Raw genomic sequence first — 7,733 nt, forward strand, 5'->3', positions numbered from 1 at the left:
TCACCCCCAGGCGCCGAGCCCCGCGAGCACCGCGTGGGCGCCGGGGCTTGCAGACATGGGCAGCCGCGCCAGAGCGCGCTGGGTGGCCGGCGCGCTGGGCTTCACCGGGCTGCTGTGCGCCGTGCTGGGCGCCGTCATGATCGTGGCGGTGCCCTCCATCATCAAGCAGCTGGTCCTCAAGGTGGGTGAGGGGCGCCGGCCGCGGGGCTGGAGGGCGCGGGGCGCCGAGGACGTCCGCAGCTCCTGAGCACCGGGGAGACCCCAGGGCACCGGGCGGCGGGGGGCGGGGGGCGGGTCAGCGGTCCATCTCCCGAGTACCCTCCCTGACCGGGCAGAGGTTGGGGGCCAAGGGGCCACCTGGGGAGTTTGCTGGAGGCCAGGGTTGGGGAGCCTTGAATGAAGGACCACCCCGGAGCCTGACCTCACCCTGAGGGGTCTGCGGCCCGGCCCGGACTCGGGACCGCGTCGCGGTGCTGGCCCGGGCGCCTGGAGCGCGTCCGCACGCCGGCGGCGGCCCGCTAAAACGAGGGCTGCGGTTTGCCTGTTTCCAGCGAGCCGCGAGGACAGGAACCCAGCTTTCACGTGCTTCTGGGAGACGCGCGGGCGTCCAGGCCCGGGAGCTCTCGGTGGAGCCCTCTCTGCTGTCCAGGCTCCCTAGAAACCCCCATCTCAGAGGCGGAGCGCTGCCCTGTCCCCCCGCGCTGCCTTCTGGCGCAGATTGGAAGGGATAAGCCGCCTTCGTCCGCGGATTCACGCATGAGCAGGGACCTGGGAGAGCCCACAGGGCTTCCCTCTGATCCTCACCTTACACACCACTGCCCTTTTAACTAGAGAGACAAACTGAGGCTGCCAGCTCGTCTTCAGACCATCATCATATCGTGCCTTGCGCGACCGGGCGGCAGGTTTGAATGAGCCTGGAGTCACTGAAGGGCGCGAGATTGCAGACAGAGCCTCACGCTTGAGCGAGAAGCAGTTGGGAGCTTTGAAGCCAGAGCCAGCACCTGCAGAGCTGGGAGGGAAACAGAGGCTCACCTTTGCCCAAGATCCAGCCAGACACAGAGCTGGGACAGAGGATATTGTCACTTCCCAGTTAGCTTCTCTTTTTCCAGTTTCTTACTTCTTTTGGCCAGTTTCTTGAGAATGAGGACTTGTCCACATTTTCTGTCTGTGCCCCATGCACAGCAGAGGATACTTGGAAAATAAATGGACAGGTGGATGAATGAAGGCTCCTTCCGCTTAGACCTGGCTAACACTTCTTGGGACCCAGCCAGCTTTAAAGATGGGGCAATGTTAGGCTTTTCCCGAGGTCTCTGGGGGAGCAGTTGTCTGAGTCATCTTGGCCATGCTGTCTTTTTTTTTTTTTTGGAAGGGGTTTCAAATCTTGTCCTGTTAAGTCCTGTAACCTGATTGTAAGAAAGAACCCATCTGATCGTGACACCGAGCACTGAGTTTGTCTTCGTATTTTTTTGGGAGTCCTCTGGGGCTGGCGAGAAACCTTGCGTGGGGAAACCTTAGAACGCCAGACTGCCTCTTTCTCTCCCACGGTGGCCGCAGAGTGTGTGTCTGTAATCCTTTTCAGGGTAGCTGGAGAGCTTTAGCTCAGTGAAGGTCTCCCATAAAAGCATGCTGATTTGTGGTTTCTGTTCCGTGTGTGCCCTGGTGAGACTGTCACTCACGTGGCATAAGCATAAGCATGGCGAGCCTCTTGCTTGGGGGGTGTGTGAGGGGTTGAGATTTACCGCTGACCAAGAGGCTTGTCAGCCCGGTCCGTCTTGGGCTTATTTCAGGGTTTCTTTCTATGGCTGTGGATCTGGTTCAGGATGTCAGTCCCACGTGTGTGTGCACGTGCACCACCCTGCTCCGGGCTCCCAGAGAGGACAGCGCCATCGTCCTCGGCTGTTCTGGAGTTAGGATTTCCGAGCTTCAGGTTGAGGGAGAGCCATCCAGCATCCTTTGTGACTGTCCCCCAGGCGATTGGTTTGGGGCCGAGTGGTGTGAAGGCAGGAAGGCAAGCGGGCCCGGCCTGCCCACCTCCTGGACAGCCCCGCCGAGCCCTGGCCAAGCACCTTCCCTTGGAAGAAGGGTGCTTGTGTTCAGGGGACTGAGCTGGTGGGACGCTGGGAGAGGGAATGTCTGCCCGCTGGTGTTTTCTTTGGCTACACGTGGCCTTGTGCGACCTGAATGAGAGGCTTGTGCTTTGATTTCTCTGTTTTTATGTTTGTTTGTTTGGGGTTTTTTTTGGATACTTACGTCTATATATAAAAGACATGAATAGTTGCATGTAAAAACATTCAGAGAAAAAAAGACGTTTCCCCCAGACCTTTACTAATATACACATCACGGGCATATACTTATGTACATTAATATACATGTTTTTTTACACAAATTGAACTATACTACCTACAAATATTCTGCAGCTTGCTGTATAACTCACTAGCGCTTGAAGAGTTTTCCACTTCCTAACATGTAAATCTATTCACAGCTTCATGGAATTCCTTGGAATGGCTGTACACTTACTTATTTAGCTGCTTCTCTACTGACTGATAATTTTCTCTGTCACCGACAGCCATAGGGTTTGAATTTTCACAGAGCCAAACTGCCCTCCAAAAAGCGCAACCGTTTAAACTTCCACCCACAGAGTACGAACGTAGCCACTACCTGCTCATCTCTGTCATCGTTGGAGCTTACCCATTAGTCACCATCATGTATTTTTTTGGTGGCTCTGGTGGGTTCGATTGCCATGTCTCGAGTTGCTGATGGGCTTGGGCAGGGATGCGACGAGGTTTGCAACCCCCGTCGGTTTCCGGAGCCCAGCTGTGCTGTGTGCCAGGCGGGGACCTCAGGCAGGTTACTTCACCTCTGAGACAGCGGTCAGAACTGGTTTGCCTCCCCGCGAAGTTATTATGTAGAAAGGTGATTATGTGCGTGTGGCAATGCCTTGGATGCGCCTAGTCTCTCATGGGAATCCAGCCACAGCTTTGTGAGAGAGGCAGAGCGGGCAGTATTTTCCCTTCCTGCTTTAGGGGAAACTGAGGCCGAGCGAAGGTCAGCAGCTTGTGTCAGGAACCTCGATGGCCAAATCTGGGTTACAGGGACCACAGTGGGAACTCTGCGCCCAGTGGGTTTCTAGGCAAAAGTTAGAGGGAAGAGACTTAGCTATGTGCCTTTCGGCACGGATAGGTGGCAGAAACATTGCTCATTGAGAAAAGCTCTGGAGCTTAATTTATGTATTTTTTTCCTTTAATTCTGCAAAGCAATATTCTGTAATTTCAGTGGCTTGATATCAGTGCGTGTAAAGTCTCAGAAGAAGGTGTGGAAGGGCACACACTGGACTGACCAAAGTGGCCGCTCTCAAGGGGGCGGGCGTGGCCCACGTAGACACACTTCGCCTGTAACGCTCCTCTGCTTTTTAAAACGGAGAGAATGTTTTCCTGTTATGCGCTTAATTGAAAACCAGTAGTGAATCCACAGCTTTACCCAAAGGATGGCCAAACGAATTAGACACCCACCCAGGAAGCACGCAGCGGGCCCCGCGTCCTGAGGTCGCTGGGAGAGGCCCTATAGAAGAAGTGAGACTCATTTCTTCTCCTTCCCCCAGTGGGTAAGGAGGGGTGCTCAGACTTCGTGGGGCCAAGGAACAGAGTCCTGAGTGGCTGTGTGCCGGGCAGCCGTCAGAGCCTGTCTGTGACGTCATCTCGTTCGGTGAAGGCAGACTTCTATGAAACTCATCTCGGCATCACCATCCGTGGGAAACAGAAGCTTAAGAGAGTCATGTGCCCCAGGCGACCTTGCCGGGGTGGCGGGCGTGTGCGTGTGCGTGTGCGCGTGTGCGTGCGTGTGCGTGTGCGTGTGCGTGTGTGTGTGTGTGTGTGGAGGGGAGAAAGGTAGAGAGACAAAAAGAGTGGAAGAGAGAGGGAGAGGCAAACCCAGGGAGGGCCTGGAACCGAGCCCGCCACGCGTGGCCCTCTGTGTTGAATGGATAGTGAGGGCGCGGTTCAGGTGCCTGGGGCTGTGTTTCTGGGTTCCTGTGTGTCTCTGGTCCCCCCGGGAAGGCCCAGCTGGTGGACGGTGGGAGGGGCCCCTCACTGCAGCTGGGCCGCAGGGAAGGGCTGGTCTGCCAAGTCGCCGTGGCTGGCCTTGTGGCTTTCTCTCATGTCCTGATCTCTTCTCCTGTCTTTAAATTGGTTTTCTGGTCAGAATTGGCCTTGGGTGCTTTGTCCACTAATTTTTTTCAGCTGTAGAGGCTCCCCCCACCTGCGTTCCCCTTCTCAGCGAGTGGCACCCCCATCGTAGACGCACCCCCAGGTGTGGACGCAAAAGCCGTGGGCCGTTCCGACAGAACACGTTCTCTGACACCCCTGTGTCTGGTCCAGCAGCAGATCCTATCGGCTTCATCTGCCGAGCGCACCTGGACTCTGGCCCCTTGTCAACACCTTCACCACCGCAGCCTCCCACCTGCTGCTGGGACCAGTGCCGTAGTGGCATCTCTGGTCCCCATAGACAGCCAGAGGGGCTGTGTGAAAACACGCCTCAGGTCACGTGCCCCCTCTGCTCACAGCCCTTTGAGGTCCCCCACCTCATGCGGAGCGAATGCCAAAGTCAGCTTTCAGTGGCCCGCAGCCCCCCGCGATCTGGCCCTCTGTCGCCCACCCGCTCCCTCTCCACACTCATCTCCTTGACGGTCTTCAGGGCCACCAAGCCTGTCCCCACCTCGGCGTCTCTGGCTTGCTTTCCCTTTTGCCTGGAAAGCTCATCCCCAGATACCTGTGTAGCTCACTTCCCGACAAGTCCCCCATCGTGGTACATGTTTGTTCGTGTGTTCGCTTTCTCCCTGTGAGCGTGGAAGTCTGCTGGGGCGGGGGCTGCACTGTTGCCGTCACTGCGGTGTCCCCGAGGGCTCATGGCAGGGTGGGGGCGTGACCAGGTGGTGGGGACCATGTCCTCACCCTCTCCCCACGCTGGCCCAGACCCAGACCACTTTGCCCCCTCCTCTCCTGGACAGCGCCGCACGCTGCCTCTTTGGCAAAGCTCTGCCCATCGGTTAAGAGGTGAGGGCTGGTCGGTGACAGTCACGGGCGCGCGTGATGCCGGACACTGCTCTGAGTGTGGAATGTGAATTCCTTGCTGCTTTGTGTCTGAACGGCTCCTGTTGCCTCTGTTTTGTGGAGGGGGAGAAGGCAGCACAGAGCTGGAAAGTCGCTCGCTCCAGGTCACGCAGCCAAAGTAAGCAGGATTTCAAGCCCAGAGCCCGCGTGCACCCCGCCCGCCCTCCCTCTGGGTTCCCAGCAGGGCCTCCCACATTCTCCGCTTGCGTCCATCTTCCCGTTTCCTTCCCCCGCGTGGCCAGTGGGCAGCAGGGCTCGCTCCGGGCCGTTCTCCTTACAGTCTCATCCCCCAGAACTGTCGGTACCGAGGGCCTGCGACGTCTCTCCTCCGAACACGTTCTAGAGTCCCAGATGCCAAGGGAAGCTGGGGAGGGCAGCCTCTCCCTCGCCGGGGGTCCCAGCGACCCCGGGCCGGGCTCCCGCCTGTCCTGCTCAGTCCCTTCCACGTGTCTCGGCTGCAGAAAGCCTCTGCATTGAATCCCGGAGGGCGTCTTGGTCACGGGCCGACGGCTCCTGTGCCCTGGACAGCTGCATGTTTCCACAGGTCCCGCATCTGGCCAGTTAGGGCAGGGCCGTGGAGTGGATGCCTGGGGAGCAGCACCCCCTTCTCGGGAGGAGCCCAGCTCTGTCGGGCCACAGGTGTGCTGTGGTCTTGTTTTCTTTCTTTCCTGCTGTGGAACTTCCTGTTGCTCTGGTGCGTGCAAGAGCCACTCAACTTGCTCTTTAATGACGGCCGAAAAGCATTGCTATTTTTAGTTCCCCCTTAGTCTAGTTTATTTCTGTTTCCTGCTTTGCTCCTGGTGGGCCTGCTTCTTTCTGGAGTCACGTGTGCGTGTGCGCGTGTGTTGGTATATGTGCCCGTGTGCAGACTCTGCACACGTGAGTGTCGATGTGCGCACACGTGTGCCAATTGTGCATGCATGTGTGATGTCCCGTGGACCTATGTTAGCATGTGCACATGTATGTGTGCGATCGCATGTTGGCACAGTGCACATACGTGTCGGTGCATGTCACACGCTGACACACAACATGCGCCTCTGTACGGCACATGCATGTACACGAATATGTGCACGATGTGCTGACATGTGTGCACACACGTGTCGACACATGTCTACACCTGGTGCACGGCACACACAAATCCATGTGTGTATGTGTTTACATGCACGGGCACTGCACACACATGTCTATGTGTGTTTGGGTGTGGCGGTATATGTGGACACATGCATGCATGTTAGTGAGCACCCACACATTGGTGTTGTGATCACACACATGAACACACATGTGCATGTGGGGGTGTGTGCACACCTGTACTGCTGCATCCTACCGTGTCTGGCCTTCCTGGGGCCTGGCACCGGGGGTGTGTTCAGTGTTCCTGGCATTTCCCATTCCATGAAAAACTTCTCAGTCCTTCCCGGAATGACTAGTTCCTGCCATGGCCCCACCAGATGAAGCATGCGATCAGCCGGAACTCGGTTCAGCTCAGCCACCTGGACCAGATGGAAGTGAGCCGGTGCTGAGGATCTGCTCAGCGACGTTTCCCTGGGTGCGTCTCAGTCCCAGTGGACACCTGGCATGGACATGTCTGCTCTGTCCATGTCTGCAGCCCCTTTTGGTGGTCGTCGGTGTCCAGAGGGGGTCTCAGGTCCTGGATCAGTGGAAGAGGGGCCCAAGGCTCATAAGCCAACCCCCAAGGCTGGTTTCAGCCACAAAGCTGCTGCCAACAGACTTCTGGTTCATAATCTTAGAATTAGAGGATTCTCTCGGCCCCCAGCCTTCCTACACCCACATCCAGACGATCCCCATAAACCCATTTATCATGCAGAGATTTCAACTGCAGGGCTCTGCCAAAAACAAAAGAAAACCAAAGAGAAGCCTTTTTGTGTGGCTCACCTCCCTCCCCCTTGTTCAAAGGCGACCTTGGCCTCCGACCTTGGCCTCCGCTGGTCCTGGGAGTGGCCTGCAGGAGCTGAAATGCAAGGGAAAGAAAAAACGGCGAAGAGTTCGTTCTTTTTGGCTTTAGAGCCTCACAGGGCCCAGGAGCTGGGGATTGACAGCCTGTCGGTGCCTCGATCCGTGTGAAGCGGTCGGTCTGCTCCCTGAACCCAGACGTCCGAGGTCCGGGCCCCTCGTGCACGCCGTCTTCACTTTCTCGTGCCCTTTTCCCTCACCCTGTAGCTCCTTCCTGTCCACAGACGGCCTCCTCCTGGAGGAAGAGGGAACAGGGAACAGGAGCAGCCTGACTCCTGGTCACTTCCTGCCATTCTCGGTGAGGTTCCTTCCACCTTTTCTGAAGCTTCTAGGACTCTCGAGACACTTTAAATTATTCCCTTCTTGCTTTTCCTCCAGTCTCGCTGGCTGGCCAGCCTCATTCGGCGTCATTCGGGACGTGCCACCCGTGTCCCGGCCTCTCTCAAGTCCCTTGAATTCCAGCGGCCAGCTGCCCGCTCAGCTTGGGGGGCAAAGGCAGCCCCCCGCGGCCAACGCCCAAGGACCCCATGCCCATCCCATCCCATCCCACTGCGGCTCCGACCTCGGGCCGCTCAGACCAAAGGCCCTGGCATCAGCCTTGAGGCTCCTATGTCACCCCCATGTTGACCCATCGGGACGTTTTACGGCTTCATCTTCAAC

The 7,733-nt window shown here is 57.4% G+C and overlaps 1 long non-coding RNA gene across 1 annotated transcript; it reads left to right on the forward strand.

Annotated features, from left to right (window-relative positions):
• Window positions 1-6: 6 nt before the first annotated feature.
• Window positions 7-1,438, forward strand: LOC111732409. The gene is made up of 2 exons (XR_002777540.1): window positions 7-181; window positions 832-1,438. It is a non-coding gene; the product is annotated as an uncharacterized LOC111732409 (long non-coding RNA).
• Window positions 1,439-7,733: the final 6,295 nt, after the last annotated feature.

This window comes from Pteropus vampyrus, unplaced genomic scaffold (assembly GCF_000151845.1).
Source record: "Pteropus vampyrus isolate Shadow unplaced genomic scaffold, Pvam_2.0 Scaffold456, whole genome shotgun sequence".
NCBI lineage: Eukaryota > Metazoa > Chordata > Mammalia > Chiroptera > Pteropodidae > Pteropus > Pteropus vampyrus.